This window comes from Schistocerca cancellata, chromosome 2 (genome assembly GCF_023864275.1).
Source record: "Schistocerca cancellata isolate TAMUIC-IGC-003103 chromosome 2, iqSchCanc2.1, whole genome shotgun sequence".
NCBI lineage: Eukaryota > Metazoa > Arthropoda > Insecta > Orthoptera > Acrididae > Schistocerca > Schistocerca cancellata.
In genome coordinates this window covers 682209470-682227966 of record NC_064627.1, presented here as the reverse complement: position 1 = coordinate 682227966, position 18497 = coordinate 682209470, and positions in this window count along the sequence as shown.

The window sequence follows — 18497 nt, the reverse complement described above, 5'->3', positions numbered from 1 at the left end:
CCTTGGAATGACTTCCTTTTTCAGAAAGTTTATTTCGGACCAGTGGATGAACAGTCAAGCATTGCATGATCTTCTAAAGAAAAATACTCACTGGCATTGGACGCCAGAGTGTCAGGCAGATTTTGATCGCATTAAACAAGCACTTCTTAACAGCAATATTTTGTTCCATCCAGACATGGATAAAGAATTCTGTATTTCGTCAGATGCTTCATTTCAGGGGCTTGGTTCTTGTTTGTTTCAAATAGAAGTAATTGATGGAAAAGAAGAGATAAGAGTTATCAGCTTTGCAAGTAGAGTTCTCACAGAATGTGAGAGGTCATACTCGGTGACAGAGTTGGAGGCTCTGGCCGTTGTATGGTCCTTTAAAAGGTTCAATTACTACATCCATGGTCGGAAAATTAAGGTCTTTTCTGATCACCAAGCTCTTAGTTTCTTGCTCTCGTGTTAACTTCTTCATCCTCGTCTTACACAATGGAGTCTCTTCTTGCAAGAGTATGATTTCGAAATAGTATACAGCAAGGGTAAAAACAACATTATCGCGGATGCTTTGTCACGCATGCCGCAAGGACTTCCCGAGTCCAGTGAACATTTCGAGCAGATGTCTAACTACCGAATTCTTCTAATGAAAGACCCACTACATAGAAAGTATTTCCTTCAGCTCTGCAAGCAGATGCGTATACTCCAAGAAACAGATCCCAAATGGCGTAAGGTCAAACAACTTCTTCGAACAAAACCCGATCACCACTTGTCCAAATTTTATAAACTACACAACGATGTTTTATTCCATCGAACTTCTCTCCTCTCTGGTAGATGGCGTGTGTGTATACCACACGCATACGTTGAACACCTTATCTGGTACACACATCTTTCCTGGGGTCATTATGGACCTGAAAAATGCAAACGAAAGATTTATGCGTATTGCTATGTACCAAACTTGCACCATCGAATCCACAAGTTGTTAAGTACATGTGTTATCTGCCAGAAGGCAAAACCCTTCAACCATTCGAACCTAATTCCTCTGAATCCAATTATTACTGAGAGACCAAATCAAGTTCTGGCCCTTGATCTCTCCGGCCCCCTGCCGCAAGGGAGGGGACGGGTGAAATACCGAGTCGCATTGTTGGATCTTTTCACAAAACATGTGAGACTTTATGCAGTGAAATCATCCAGTGCACTTCCGATCATCCGTCGAATCGAACAAGATTATTTTCCTCGACTTGGCAAGCCGGAGGCCAATCTATCAGATAATGCATCGAATTTCACTGGCAGACAATGGCGCAATTTTCTTGCCAGACATGGCATCAAACAAATACTTATATCTCGTTTCAGACCGCAATCTAATCCCACCGAACGTATCTTCAAAGAGTTCAATAGATTCATTCGAACCTACATACCTAATCAACAAACCCGTTGGATTGACTTTGTATCTTCATTCGAGCAGATTGTCAACAATCTTCCACACTTCTCAACTGGATTTACACCTGCGGAATTAATGACGAGTCATCGGGAAAGAAATGAATGGTTAGATCCCATACCTAAAATTGTAGAACCAGAATTAGATTTAGATGCAAAACTTAGGCAAGCATTGGTATCCTTAGCTGTACAGGCGAATCTACGCAAGAAGTCTTATGACAAGAAGGTATCTAAGGCTCTTACATATGATATTAATGAAAAGGTGCTTTTACGGACACATTTTAAGCCATCGAAGTTGTTGAAAAGAAATCGGAAATGGAGGCTATTGTACGACGGACCATTTGTAGTAATTAGAAAACCACATACAGGATGTTATCTAATAGCGTATCCAGCATCTGGCAGAATTAAAGGACTTTATCACCACCAGGATCTCAAGAAGTATAACGAGGCAAAGTAACAAGCAAAGGAACATTAGCCTAAGGTTTAACCTGTGAAACACTTCGGTATTCAAACATACCAATGCGAGTACTCACACTTTGGCGAAAAACTATGGAGGTAATTGAAGATTTGATTTATTATGGCGTACGAAACAGAAAGCACATTCCATTTGAGAGGACAGATTCTCAGTTAGTTTTAAGTTAGTCATAGGTGTAAGCAGTCCAAGTTGGCTGTTGGCATTGAGAAATGCCGTTATTGGTGAAAGGAGATACGGAAGGAAGTAGCAGATTGCCACCTTCCAACTCCAATGAATATATATGTATGTGAAATATTAGGTTAAGCAATTTCTTTTTCAGCCCTCAAGATGGAATGTTAGTCTTTAAGTGTACAGAGTACAGCCTATTGCGTGTAAACTGTGCGTTATTGGTTCAAATGGCTCTGAGCACTATGGGACTCAACATCCATGGTCATTAGTCCCCTAGAACTTAGAACTACTTAAACCTAACTAACCTAAGGACATCACACAACACCCAGCCATCACGAGGCAGAGAAAATCCCTGACCCCGCCGGGAATCGAACCCGGGAACCCGGGCTTGGGAAGCGAGAACGCTACCGCACGACCACGAGATGCGGGCTGTGCGTTATTGTAACACCGCCATGAACTATACCTTTTGTTAGCGCGATCTTCAGAATTAAACAGATTTGTGTAGCCAAGTGTTTGAACTGTCAAAAGCAGTAAATAAAAGAGAGAGAATCACGTAGTATTTGATAGTTTTCAGGAGATTCAATCTCAGATTCAAAGTATCATCTACGAACAGTAGGCCTCATAAAGATTTAATAGCTAAGCAACAAAGCATTTCCTTTATTCTGTTTTACAACAGCTGTTAGGTCATGTAGTCGAGAGTGCCACTACATGGAAACATATACGTCGTACTAACAAGTCTGAAGTATTCCTGATGGTAAACGTTTCTTCTTTAAACATGTAAGATGCACTAAAGTAATTAGCTATTTCACAGCCAAGTCCGACAATCGCCCCGAAGGAAGCGTGAGAAACTAGAAAGCTGTCACCAGATATGACTCACATTATAATAATAAAACTAAGATCTGATATTAGATTAAAGAATAGCCACTTGAAGGCACACGTGACGCATGTCATGCATCTAAGGTCACAAAAAAAATATCCTAGTGAAGTTGTGCTAGAATTTGTATATGTATATAGTGTATTTATGTTCATATTTGATCCTCTCCTCTTCCACTTCCCCATCCTATCCCATTAAAAAAAAGTGAGGATTAGAATTTGACAGGCTCATCTGAGTGCTCTTTAGACGGTTGAAGTGGAAACGAAATTTGTGGGAGAGATCCGTTAGCGAAAGTTTTGTTTTAATCGCGTATCGCGAGTAGCAGTGTTGAGAGATTATAATACATTCCGCGAGTAGTACTTGCAGCCAGTAACTTTATGAAGCATGAATCTTGCGGAGAGAAATGCATGAGTATGCTTGACCAGTAGAGACAGAATTTGTTCAATCTGTGCTCTACATAAACAGTGACACTAAATTTTGAAGAGAAACGAAATAACAAGCTGCTTATAAGATTTGTTTTAAGAAAAATTTTACCTTTGTAAAAGGGAGAGAGAATAACCGAAATAATCGTGCCTTGATGCACAAGTAGTGGTATTCAATACGCTAATCCGGCGTGGCGTGACTGAAAAGGTTAACAGAGTTTTGTGACTGTAAGCAAACTTAAGAAATGTATGTATGTATGTATGTAATTTATGGTCATTGTTTAATCTTGTAATGTATTTACCTGTGAGCAACTTGAACTGTGGACTTTGAAATCGCAATGTGAGATGGGAGATGTGAATTTGCAGACACCCTAAGACGTTCTAAACAAAATGCGAGTGATAAAGTGTACAAAATACGTGTGCAGTGACGTGTGTACACGCAAGTGCAGGTAGTGACAGCGATCACAGCAAAACATTTTGCAAACTATATGTAAAACGTTGGCTTCACTTACCTGTGTGTAAGCAGCATGGCAGGTCGCAGGGACTGTCGTGTGAAATCCTCGAAACAGACGGTGGTATTTTCTACCCAAGTTTTCGATACGCCGATCGTCGATGGAGAAAGGACACTAGACGTGTGTTTTCCGCGTGTTCTCATTTTAGCAGAGCGCGAGTGACACACGTTAAGCTTCATACGAGCATACACGAGCGCGTGTTGCACTGGACTAGTAACCGGCAACAGCGCGGAGCTGCTTGCAGTTGGACTCAACAATTAACATTTGAAACACAACCGACGCGCGCGCTGTGGAGGCGTGTCATTGACCTTAGAATGTTTTCCGTCTCACAACTACGCAAGAGACATTGCTAAAGCTATCACAGTGAAACTTAATTATGAACTCTATTTATTCTGTAAAAAGAGAAGTCTTAGCTTCAAATTAATTTCCATTTAATCAGTCACGTCGGATATTTTGCGATAGATAACTAAATAAAGACAAGGCATTACTGAGCACTGAAACGTTAACTGGAAGGGAAGGTTATCAATCCTGTCCAGAATCCTATAAAACCTTTACCTGTAAGTCTAGATTATAGCACGAACCTAACACAGGTTTCTTTCTGTTTATTTGCATGTAAACGACCTGACGCTTGATGCGAGACTCTAGAGAGGCAACACGAGCGAACACAAAAAAGACGCTACCCAGGGTCGTGACCTCTCGGACGACGCCGCTCACCGAACGAGAATAGACGTTGCAGACTCCGGTTAAGTGAGCGCGTGACAAATAAAAGTGTACAGTGTAGTGTCAAGTGAAACGTCCTGATTAACAATGACATTCTAAAAGAATCTAATGAAACGGATAAAAAACATTACGAGACCAAACAGGTCACAGACAATTTTAGAGGACTGTTTAAGTAATTATTTCAATGTATCTGTGTATGTTTGTCTACTGACATGTTTTGTTTTCTATATAGAGTATTATTCATTTATCTTTGTGTGTGTTAGACTTAAGATTGTTTTTTGTCATATTTTGTTTCACAGTAACAGCAATTAAGATAACAGTGCAAGGACACCTTACAATGAACTGAGAGAAGTGCCAAGGTGCACAAAAGACACTGAAAGACTTTATTTGTTTTCATAACTGTACTGGAAGCATAAAATAACTAGATGACAAACTCATTCCAATTTTATGTTAGAACGAAAGTAAACAGATGAAAAAACACAGTAATGTCTTGAAACTACATGTGAGTCCTGATGATCCTTCCGGAATCATCATGCCTCACATGGGAGGCATTGTGACATTACAGCCTTTATCACTGCGATTTTTAACATGTAAAAGTTTTTTTTCTGTATTCGCGTCAGTATGTGCGAACTTTTAACATATACCAATGAATGTTGTAATCAGATATCTTTGCCGCGCTCCTGAAAAGCGCAGAATATCACGATAGCTATAAACTGTTATACGCTGCTATCGATCAGTAAAAGAACGATGCACCTATGTTTCAAAATAACAATTGCCAATTATTACTTCTGCAGGGAGCCGCGCCGCTCTCTAGCTGTTCTTCTGTGAATGTGTTGCGAGTCGGACGCAAAAGTATTGTGCTCCATACTGATATAATCATTTTATTGTAAATTTATTCGCTCAACCGCCACAATGGGTGGCCATGTTAATGTAAGTTTCCGTTTCATAATATAATACTTGAAGCTTATTTAATTTCAAAGAAAATCTCTCAACCTTATTTTCATTAATTATACTTGTGATAATCTTTTCTGTTTAAAAGATTTATGCAGCTTATGATCCAGCGTGTGTTCTGTCCGAACAGGAGGCTGTCGTGACGGCATCGCTATAGTATTTATTCCAAGTTCTTTCAGTTCCGTTTATATGTTCGTACAAATCCAATTAGTTGGTCCGTTAGGTTTCTTTCATGTAACTTCTGTCTGTTTTCTCCGCGCGATCTTCCTCCGAAAAAGATTTCTGTTCATTTTTTAGTAATTTTCGATATCGCGAAAGAGAAAAAGACAGCCGCCTCCTGCTCCGAACGGAACACCACGACTTTTCTAACGTCGGAGAGTACCGCACGAATTTTCCGCTAAAAGGTAATAGAATTTCTTAAAGCTGGATCAATTACACATGTTGCTGCTGTTCTCCGACAAATCTGGTGAGATTAATAGTAATTTATTCTGTCACGACAAAAAGAACCAATTTTATTTTTACCAAAGCAACAAAGCTTTTATTTTGCTCCTCTGTCCCACCCTTTATGCAGTATACAACGAATTATACGTCTTTCTTCTAGAGTAGGTATTTGTGATCAGCAGATAATTAGAGCACATCATATTTAACATTTATTACATCATTATTTCACGGACCAATCTCAAATGATCCGATGACTTAGTGTTGGTGCATTGCCTACCGTTTCAGTGAATCTCCACTTACAGCCGTGCACGGCTCGTGTTCATGCCATTTATTGTTTGTCATCTTCTATTACGATACTGCCGCCTCGTTTACTAATTTCATTTACTGGCATCACTAACTCGCTGCCTTACTTGCACGTGAGTGGTAGCAGCAGCGCTTATTGATAAGTGCAGTGTCGTACCATCTCTGGAACGACCGATAGCATTTCTGGATCGTTGTGTGTCTGGAAGTCAGTTGGAGATGGACCAGGAGTGCAGTCGTGCACAGAGCAACGTCGGGGAAGGAGCGCCAGTGAGGTACTGACACAGTATTTGCCGACCGCCGGGGACACACATGCACTGTCCGACGGAAGGAGACTATAGCGGGAACGACCGTTGGTTGGTCGTACGGTCGGTGGTCTCATCGGCCGATGTGTATTTGGTCTTTTGACCGTTTCCGCTGTGTGTGGCAGTCGGTCGGTTTGGGCAGAGCAGCGAGGAAGTCTCCGTATCGCGTACTCAGGCCGGAGCCGCTGGCAGCGTGCGCACTCGGTTGGAGTTGTGAGGCGCTTCTTGCGAGCTTTACGAAGTCCGTCATCCACCGATCCTGGACACTAAAGCTGAATGCTCACTTTGTGGTGTCACCGCCAGACACCACACTTGCTAGGTGGTAGCTTTAAATCGGCCGCGGTCCATTAGTACATGTCGGACCCGCGTGTCGCCACTGTCAGTAATTGCAGACCGAGCGCCACCACACGGCAGGTCTTGAGAGACGTACTAGGACTCGATATCGACGACTTTGCTAGCGACTACACTGACGAAGACTTTCTCTCATTTGCCGAGAGATAGAATAGCCTTCAGCTAAGTCCATGGCTACGACCTAGCAAGGCGCCATTAACCATTTCTATAGAGAGTCTCACTTGTATCATCAAGAATGCTGTATACAAATGATGGAGTAAAGTATTACCGCAGCTACGTACTTTTCTTATAGCATTCATTACGTATCCTGTTCCAGACCTCACGCCCGTCTGCGTTAGATAATAGCGTGCATTTCGGCCTCCTCTATCTACAAGGTGTTGGCACATTTGCCAACACATCACACTTTACCTACTATCAAGCCTTAACTCCTATCACATGTCTCTGTTTGATCCTGGTTGTCGCTTTCTGGGAGATTCCACGAGCAACAATGTGTGTGCACTGAAGTCGGCTACCATTGCAGCCGTCTTCCTGTGTGGTGTTTAACGACGAGGGTAATCCCAAAGGTAAAGTCTCCTACTTTTTTATAAGTACAGAACTCTGTGTGGCAGTTGGTCACACTGTTATGGAGAGTGCTTCACGCGTTGTGTGTAAACATGCGCATGGCGCGCTGAGGCACTCAGTCTTGGCTTGGCAGCCGTTGGGAATGGAGCTCCCGTTGGATGTTACCGCCAAGTACGAATTGAGCGCAGTTATTCGGTTTTTGAACGCAAAGGGCACTGCGCCGATTGAAATCCATCGCCAATTGACGGAAGTGTATGGTGAGTCGTGCATGGATGTCAAAAATGTTCGTAAGTAATGTAGAGAGTTTGTAGCTGGTCAGACCGAAATTTACGAGCGGACGGGAGACCGTCAGTTTCTGAGGAGACAGCGTTGAAGGACGAGTAAAGCATGCGTGAAGATTGGCCGATCACCCTGGATGATCTCAGCATGTTGGTTCCAGAGGTTTTTCCGAAGCACCGCTCATAGAATTTTAGCGGAGACATTGAACTACCAGAAGGTGTGTGCAAGATAGGTGCCACGCATGCTGACTGAGAACCACATCCGGCAACGAGTTCATGCTTCCCGCGCATTTCTTCACCGCCTTGCAGCCGAACAGGTAAACTTTCTGGGCTCAGTTGTCACGGGTGACGAAACCTGGGCATACCACTTTACACCTGAGACCAATCAGTGGCGGCATTTTTCTTCGCCAAAGCCGCGGAAATTCAAACAAATACAGTCTGCCGGTAAAGTCATGACAACCCTTTTTTGGGATCGGAAACATCGACTTTATGCGCACTGGGGCCACAATTAACGCTGCCAGGTACTGTGACACTCAGAAAAAACTCAAACGGGCAATTTAGAACAGGAGAAGAGGAATGCTGAGCAAGGGCGTACACATTTTCCATGACAAAGCTCGCCCACTCATCGCTTGGCAAACCATTGCTCTTCTGCAACAGTTTCAGTGGAACATAGTTACCCACCCACCCTAAGTACTGACTTGGCGCCCGGTGACTATCACCTGTTTCGTGAGTTAAAAGAACATTTGGCCGGAAAGCGTTTCAACTCCGATGACGACGTGAAAGAAGAGGTTCATAACTTTCTGAACAGCAAGGCGGCGAGCTGGTATAACATGGGCGTACAAAACTGCCACAGCGTCTACAAAAATGTATCGACAGAGATGATGATTATGTCGAAAAATAGCTAAATGTTCAAGCTGTAAACTGATGTAAACCATTGTAGAAATAAACAGGTCTATGTACTTATAAAAAAATAGGAGACCTTACTTTTGGGATTACCCTCGTAATTTAATCAAATCCTTCATTAATGAAGTGTACCAGCAGTATCTTCTGCCTTGTGGCCGTTGACGTTCCGGCTACCTGCCCTGGTCGTTGACGTAGTTTTCGGCAGTGTATTTTCCTCGTCGTGTTGATGCTGTCCAGTACGGCGTATAGTTCGACAGCTGAGGTGTTGTTGGTAGTTTTGGGCGTTTACTCTGACTTGGCTGGATTGGCACCAGTATGCAGAACGTTGTGCTATTGACATTTTGATGTCATTTTGTTGGTAGGGCAGAGCAGAATTGATCTTCTTGGTTGGTTCGTCAGCTGGATTTCGGTTGGTTTGACTTCCCAGTAAGAGGTTGTTGGTCTGGCTGCCTGCCTCACCTAAGCGTGTATTAGTGTTACCTTCCCAGGCCGACCCTTGGAACCTTCTGAGCGCCGCTCCTTGGGTTTTACATGCTGATTTCCTTTTTAGCCTTAAGTACTCTGTGTGGCCTTCAACTGAGTTTTAGCTTATTAAAATTGAAAGGCTTTTCTTCTTAGGCCTTAAGCGGTATTTGGCCTTCAGACCAGTTTCAGCCTTTCAAAATTAAAATAGAAAATTCCTTGTGCCTAGCCTTAAGCTGTAAATTTGTTTCAGGTTGATATGTGGCCTTCAGCCGAGTTTTCCAACTTAAATTAATAATTGGAAATTTCTTTGTCTGGGCTTTAAGCCGTGAGATTGTTTGGGTTTCGTATGTGGCCTTCAGCACAGTTTTATCTCTCTTAAATTAAAAATTCGAAATCCTTGTCTTGTCGGTGAGTAATAAGATTGTTATTCTTTAGTATGAGACCTTCAGCTGAGTTTTACACGAAATATTTTAAGATAAGCCTTTTCAAATTGAAAGCTCTTTTTCCTAGGCCTTAAGTCGTTAAATTGTTTGTCGATACGCGGCCTTCAGCAGAGTTTTCAGCCTATTTAGATTAAACATCGAAAAACTTTGTCTCGGCCTTAAGCCCTAACTCTGTTCTTGATTAATGTGTGTCCTTCAGTTCTATGCGAAAAATTTAAGCTAAGGCTTTGAGTCTATTTATATTGAAGATATTTTTTTTCTACACAAGTGAAACCTCTAGAAGAACTCCTATACCTCAATTCCTTGCTTAGTCCTTGTGCCTTGGATTTTGGATGTGGCCGATCTAAATTAAATCAAATGAGGTCTTTCGTTGAGTTTTGATTCTTGCTTGTGTGATTGTGTGATTGTGTGTTTTATCATATAATGTATATATGTTGAGTGCAACTGATAGTAACTTAGTTTGGCCCCTTTCCACAAAAATAACCTCATCCGCTCTGTCCTGCTAGCCCAGGGGTCTCAGTTTCATCGTCGTATTTATCAGTTTTCCCCCATTCTACAATTACAAATATTCATAGATATTATCAGTTTCTTTTTTTTTTTCTTCTTCGGGAGCACGAGAGTCCACTATGATTACGTAGTTCCTAATTATAATGACACCCATTACATGTCTCTGATTAATGTAATTAATCAGTTTCTGTGTGACAGTTTTAAGAATTTCTGCAGTATTAGTCACCTGTCTTGTCCACGAAGAAGTCGTCGTAATATATCACTCTGCGTTACTTATTTCTTAAGATTCTCTCGTGACAGTAATGCACAGTAGGTATTGCACGAATTTTTAGGATTATTAAATGTTGTTTTGATGTGTAAACTGATGAGACATTTCACAGGACAGATGCCCACCAGCTGCTTGAATTTAAAAATAGTTACGGTTTCAAAACTGTTTTCATTATTAAGCGGCTTGAAAGAGTCAGTGCGAACATATATAGGAGATTTCGTGTTGCATGCGAACGTGAAGTCAAAAGCGAAACAAAAACTAAAAAGTGAGAGAACGTAGAACATGGTATAACTAAATAAAATGTATAAAACAAACATGTTTGCACGCAAATAATATGTATTTGTTAAATAACACAGTGGTTTTGATATATTACGATAACTTGTAAAAAATAAAAATGATGGCTGACGAAATGACAGATCACACGTAAAAATTAATAACATTGCTTTACCAAAGAGCAAGAACAGTGAGTAGTGGTATCTCGAAATCTGTATTGTGCACGCGAACACAAAGTTGAACGAACTTTCATAATTAGACACGCAGAATATTCTAGAGCTCGCTGCCAGGGAAATCCTGCCGAGGTATGGTGCAGCTCCATGCGGTAATTACTCTTGGTAAAACTTGATTGGTTTGGTAATACTACGTGTTAAGAAAAGTTAGAAATGCAGCAGTAAATGCTTGGTCTTATTTAGAACATATTTAATATGATGTCCCGTGCTGCAGTCACCATTCATAATATCATTAGAGGGTCTGAGTTCTTTTTCGTGCGGAAATAAGACGAAACTATAGCTTCACCTCAATTAAGGTTCTACTATCATAAGTATACTATACCTAGTTACAAGGCTAAATACTTTATTATAGCTCTCACCATAAAAATGAGAAGAATGTTCTCCTATTAGATAGTATTACGGCAAGAGGACATATTGCGAATATCAGTGGAGCATTGAGTACAGTAGCTAATCTCCGTTTGTCATTTGTATACGGAAAGTACCTGCGTTTATGTAGGGATAACTTAAAGTCTGGGTATATTTTAAAATATAAATCGTTAAGTGAAGTAGAAATGGGAATGGTCGTATGGCGTCAGTGGCCTCTAGTTCCTAGGCGGGAAGTTCGGCCGCCAAGTGCAAGTCTTATTGAGTTCGACGCCACGTTGGTCGTCTTGCGCGTCGACAGTGGAGATGAGATGATGATGAGGACAGCACAACCTAGTCCCTGAGGAGAGAAAATCTCACACCCCAGCCTGGAATCGAACCCGGGCCCCCGTGCGTGGCATTCCAACGAAGTGAAGTAGAATCTTTAATGGGGCTAAGCTATGAAAGCTGGCATATTTGATAACAAACATCGGATTGTCGGTTCAAATGTGTTTTTCTTGTATTATACTCACAGCTACATTACTTTACGTAGGGAATTGTTTATGATGTGATTGCGGAAGTGTGGAAAAGTAATATATAATGAATAACAAAACGTTCTTTGTTACAAGAACCACTGCCCAATGATTAACTGTGGGAGTTAAATTTAACTTTTTATAACGTAAATTCAAATTACTCGAATTGTGACTCAGTGTGCTTATATTCAACAGTACTTTCTGATATTGTGAATTATTTTGTCATCTACGTTTTGAATGTTTTGTTTCTACATGTCAGATTTGGTAGTAGTTACAAATGTGGAAGCAAGGAAAGTGGGACCACAATCTTTCCAAAATAAACGCAGTCGTACGGCAAAGACTAGCAATTTATTATCGTGAACGCAGTGGATTCGGTGAACGCCAAGATCATTTTTACCTATGGTGCACGTCATAAGTCATAAATTGAGCTCTCAGTTCTGCATAGTCAATGAGCCCTATGAAGTAGTGAAACGTTGCAGTTGTGTTATGAAGAAATAGATTACAGTAAAATTACCGAAAATTATTTATTAGCATATATACAAATCAGGTATTCCGCTTGCTCTCAAGTCATTCGTCTACTCAGTTGAGGCAGATCTCAAAAAAATCTCAAATTTAAAATTTCGCATTATCTTCGATAATTGATGTTATAACGGGTGTCGTTTCTGAAAGTATATGTATGGAGTGTAGCCATGTATGGAAGTGAAACGTGGACGATAACTAGTTTGGACAAGAAGAGAATAGAACCTTTCGAAATGTGGTGCTACATAAGAATGCTGAAGATTATAAGGGTAGATCACATAACTAATGAGGTACTGAAAAGAATTGGGGAGAAGAGGAGTTTGTGGCACAACTTGACTATAAGAAGGGATCGGTTGGCAGGACATGTTCTGAAGCATCAAGGGATCACCAATTTAGTATTGTAGGGCAGCGTGGAGGGTAAAAATCGTAGAGAGAGACAAAGAGATGAATGCACTAAGCAGATACAGTGGGATGTAGGCTGCAGTACGTACTGGGAGATGAAGAAGCTTACACAGGATAGAGTAGCGTGGAGAGCTGCATCAAACCAGTCTCAGGACTGAAGACCGCAACGACAAAAACGTGTGTGGCACAGTATATACCAGAACTGACCGCGTGGGTGGTGAATTAACTTCATTATCTTTTTGTGTTTACTACATCGTAGTGGAAGGATCTAGCTGAGGGTAAAGTATTCAGCCTTCACTGTCGTTCAAGGCTGCATCCAGCTAGGTATCTCTTACAATTTTCGCAGCGTGGAGTCAAAGGGTATACAGGATGTTTAACTTATTTGAAAACACTGAAATATCTAAAAAACAACACATTCTATCCGAAAAATTTATAATTAAAATGATTGTGGCGGGTGCGGGATGGGGGGGGGGGGGATAGAGAGCTTTGAAATCTCCTGGGAATCTTTTTTATTGCAGATTGTAATTCTATGGGAAAAGTACATATATTTTGTCTAGAGCTTTTTTGTGCACGGGACAGAAGCACTGCAATCGGAAAAATCAAAACGGGTAAAAAATCGTATGTTTCTTAATACTATCCACTGACATTTGAATTAACAGCTCACATCGACGCTGCGAGGGCAGGACAGGTAATTATTTCATAACATGTAATCGGACTGCACTACCTGTTACGATAAGTCATAGTTTGCTACGCGGCCCAAATAGTGCGTCGAGCAGTCCGCTTTTCGTTTTGTCGGAGGAATACAAAGCTGAGGATCGACTTCCCCATAAAAATTATGAAATAATTACCAGTCTTATCCTCGCAGTTTGGAGGTGGTTATTAGTTCAAGTGTCATTGGACATTTTCAAACGAATGATTTTCTGAGCATTTTGATTTGTCCGATTACAGCGCCATGTGTCACGAAAAGTATAAAGAATGTCAGTCAATACGCGTATTTCTTTCGTGGAATGCGAATCTGTTATTGAAAAAAAGTAGGGGTTTCAATAAAAGGTATCAAATCTCCCCCCACCCCGTCCTGCACGCCCCCCCCCCCCCCCCCCCCCCCGCTCCAACTTACGCACCCAAATATGTGTTGGGGCGGGCCGTCGGGTTTGGTAACATTGGATGTCCTCCTCCGAGGTGAAAAAATTTTAACAATAAATTGCTTTGATCGGGTGTAATTTTCGAGATATTTCAATACCATCTGATAAATTGAACACTCTGTATATTATGATTGTAGGATCGTTCATGACACTTGCATACTTTCTCGGAGGCGGCACGTTATGTCACTCTCTGTGAGCTCATTACTGAAATTGGAAGATGGAGTAGGCAAACCATCCGCATCCATCTTCATGTAGCGAGCAATATTGTCAGATCCTCAGTCGCTCTTAGGAGCGTCGTCACTATCCCGCTCCCATGAGTGCAACCAATAACAGCGACGTGTGCTGCAGGCAGGTTCGATTGAGGCGCCGTAGTTTAGTCCTCGTATGTCATGAGAAATAACTGAGTTTGCTGCTGTAATAAGCAGGCATATCGTATGGAAGTCGTGTAGTCTGTACCTGACAGCCGTCAATGTGGTTCAAAAGTTCCTTCTCCGTGGGGTTGCAGACATTTGATTTGGACCGAGTAACAGGCGAATCCTTGTAAGATACACTGCTACGTATTTTCTTCACAAATTCTAATGTTCTCTCCGTCTTTCGTTATTATGTTAACAACATGTAAGGAAGCGTATTGTACTTCACATCACAGGGAGTAATATTAGTCGCCCCCTTAACTGAGCAGCCCTGTAGACGGCGCAAAACTAATACTAGGCCATCATGTGAGTATCCACCACATATGTAAGTCATGGCAGTTAAACGTGGCATAGTACTGGCGCTTGCCCACCATGTATGTGTCCATCATAGATGCAAGTCAAGGCAATGACACGTGGTGTAATACTGTTATTTGGCCAATATGTGAGCGTCCACCACAGAAGTAAGTTACTGGCAGTGAAAGGCGGCGTAGTACTGCCTCATGGCCATAGGGTGATCGTCAAAAACAGGTGTGAGTCACGGTAGTGAAAGGGGACACGGGCTTATATTGCAGTCGATCGTGTGGTACCAGCACAATAAGATACATTTTCAGAATGGCAGAAGGGAACAAAGCTCAGCAGCTGTTGTGGCAGAGCACCTGAAGGAAATTTTTGGAAAATATTTCGAGTAGATTTCCAGACCATGTTATAGTTCTGGATGGAGATTTTAATTTGCCGGATATAGACTGGGAGACTCAAACGTTTATAACGGGTGGCAGGGGCAAAGAATCCAGTTAAATTTTTTTAAGTGCTTTATCTGAAAACTGCCTTGAGCAGTTAAACAGGAACCGACTCGTGGCGATAACAGATTAGACCTTCTGGTGACAAACAGACCCGAACTATTTGAAACAGTTAACACAGAACAGGGAATCGGCGATCATAAAGCGGTTACTGCAACGATGATTTCAGCCGTAAATAGAAATATTAAAAAAGGTAGGAAGATTTCTCTCTTTAGCAAAAGTGGCAAAAATCAGATTTCAAAGTACTTGACGGCTCAACACAAAAGTTTTGTCTCCAGTACAGATAGTGTTGAGGATCAGTGGACAAAGTTCAAAACCATCGAACAATATGCATTAGATGAGTATGTGCCAAGCAATATAGTAAGAGAAATGCAATGTGAGGAGGGCTATGCGAGAGGCGTTCAATGACAGACTAAACGCCGAAATACTAAACGTCTTTTACCAGAGCTGTTTCACAAAGGAAGACTGCACTGTAGTTCCCTCTCTAGATTGTCGCACAGATGACAAAATGGTAGATATCGAAATAGACGACAGAGGGATAGAGAAGCTATTAAAATTCCTCATAAGAGGAAAGGCTGCTGGACCTGATGGGGTACTAGTTCGATTTTACACAGAGTACGCGAAGGAAATTGCCCCCCTTCTTGCAGTGGTGTACCGTATGTGTCTAGAAGAGCATAGCGTTCCCAAGGATTGGAAAACGGCACAGGCCATCCCCGTTTTCAAGAAGGGACGTCGAACAGATGTGCAGAACTATAGACCTATATCTCTAACGTCGATCAGTTGTATAGTTTTGGAACACGTATTATGTTCGTGTATAATGACTTTTCTGGAGACTAGAAATCTGTAGGAATCAGCATGGGTTTCGAAAAAGACGATCGTGCGAAACCCAGTTCGCGCTATTCGTCCACGAGACTCAGAGGGCCATAGACACGGGCTGCCAGATAGATGCCGTGTTTCTTGTCTTCCGCAAGGCGTTTGAAACAGTTCCCCTCTGTCGATTAATGAACAAAGTAAGAGCGTATGGACTGTCAGACCAATTGTGTGATTGGATTGAAGAGTTCCTAGATGACAGATCGCAGCATGTGATTCTCAATGCTGAGAAGTCTTCCGAAGTAAGGGTGATTTCAGGTGTGCAACACGGGAGTGTCGCAGGACCGTTGCTTTTCACAGTATACGTAAATGACCTTGTGGATAACATTGGAAGTTCACTGAGGCTTTTTCCGGATGATGCTGTGGTATATCGAGAGGTTGTAACAATGGAATATTGTACTGAAATGCAGGAGGATCTACAACGAATTGACGCATGGTGCAGAAAATGCCAATTGAATCTCAATGCAGACAAGTGTAATGTGCTGCGAATACATAGAAAGAAAGATCCTTTATCATTTGGCTACAATATAGCAGGGCAGCAACTTGCAGCAGTTAATTTCATAAATTATCTGGGAGTAGAATTTAGAAGTGATTAAAAATGGAATGATCACATAAAGTTGATTGTTGGTAAAGCAGATGCCAGACTGAGATTCATTGGAAGAATCCTAAGGAAATGCAATCCGAAAACAAAGGAAGTAGGTTACAGTACACTTGTTCGCCCACTGCTTGAATACTGCTCATCGATGTGGGATCCGTACCAGATAGGGTTGATAGAAGGTAGAGAAGATCCAACGGAGAGCAGTGCGCTTCGTTACAGGATCATTTAGTAATCGAGAAAACGTTACGGAGATGATAGATAAACTCCAGTGGAAGACTCTGCAAGAGAGACGCTCAGTAGCTTGATACAGGCTTCTGTTGAAGTTTCGAGAACATACCTTCACCGAGGAGTCAAACAGTATATTGCTCCCTCCTACGTATATCTCGCGAAGAGACCATGAGGATAAAATCAGAGATATTAGAGCCCACACAGAGGCATACCGACAATCTTTCTTTCCACGACGCAGTACGATCTGACGAGTCAACTTTTGGATTTAGAGTCTCTTGAAATGATGCGCTATGTCGAACGTACCGACGGCGCAGTGAGGCTTTTAACCCGACGTATATGTATGTGAGGCATTAATAGGCCGACAGGAACAGAAGGGACAACCGATGGAGGTACTCAAAGTTCCCTCCGCCACACACCGTCAAGAGGCTTGCGGAGTATGGATGTAGATGTAGAGATCCGATATTTCGACGTAACAGAGCCATCTGTCCAAAGTATCTAGATGGAATCGTGTATCGATCGCCAAGGTATAAAGTAAGTGATCCTAACCAACAGGCACCAGAGATTGGTGTCACGCAGTGTCAACGATAACCAGTTTCAGGTCTGACGGAAGTTAGTACTGCCAGTGAATATATGTCGTCCTCAACCCGTTTCCAAGCGAACAATACGAAGAGGACTGTATGCAACCGATTTTACAGTCGGCACCTTGCAAAAGGCCATTGCTCATAATGAAACATACAGCTGCACGTCTTCAGTGCCCCTGACGAAATAAAAACTGAGCAGTAGCTGGGTGGGCGGACGCAGTACGATCTGACGAGTCAACTTTTGGATTTAGAGTCTCTTCAAATGATGCGCTATGTCGAACGTACCGACGGCGCAGTGAGGCTTTTAACCCGACGTATATGTATGTGTGGCATTAATAGGCCGAAGGTGGGGGGAGGGGGGGGGAGGCTGTAGTTTCGGCCTGAGATCGTATGTGATGTTTTAGGCGTCTGTTTCAACGTTGTCAATGACAATGTGTTCCACTTTTTGCTACATACCCAAGACATGCTGTGGACACATTCCCATGTTCACTTGACTGCATGCATACATTTCCTAGTATTATGAACATCAAGGTACTCTATCGAAGCACGACTGATGAACTGAATTACGCGCTATTAATCGTTACAGCGTGGTAGGACTGCAACAAATATCTCTGAAAAGGCTGTGCGCTGAATCGCGGTTTACCAGCCGTAAGCGGAGATCTTCCTAACACTATGCCTCTCAACAGTTGCGGTTGCCTGGAGTATAAAATACCGGGTGATCAAAAGGTCAGTACAAATTTTAAAACTGAATAAATCACGGAATAATGTAGATACAGCGGTATAAAGTGTCGCACATGCTTGGAATGACATGGGGTTTTATTAGAACCAAAAAATACAAACGTTCAAAAAGTGTCCGACAGATGGTGCTTCATCTAATCAGAATAGCAATAATTAGCACAACAAAGTAAGACAAAGCAAAGATGATGTTCTTTACAGGAAATGCTCAATATGTCCACCATCATTCCTCAACAATAGCTGTAGACGAGGAATACTGTTGTGAACAGCACTGTAAAACATGTCCGGAGTTATGTGGTCATAGGTTCGAATCCTGCCTCGGGCATGGATGTGTGTAATGTCCTTAGGTTAGTTAGGTGTGAGTAGTTCTAAGTTCTAGGGGACTGATGACCTCAGATGTTAAGTCCCATAGTGCTCAGAGCCATTTGAACCGGAGTTATGGTAACGCATTGGCGTCGGATGTCGTCTTTCAGCTCC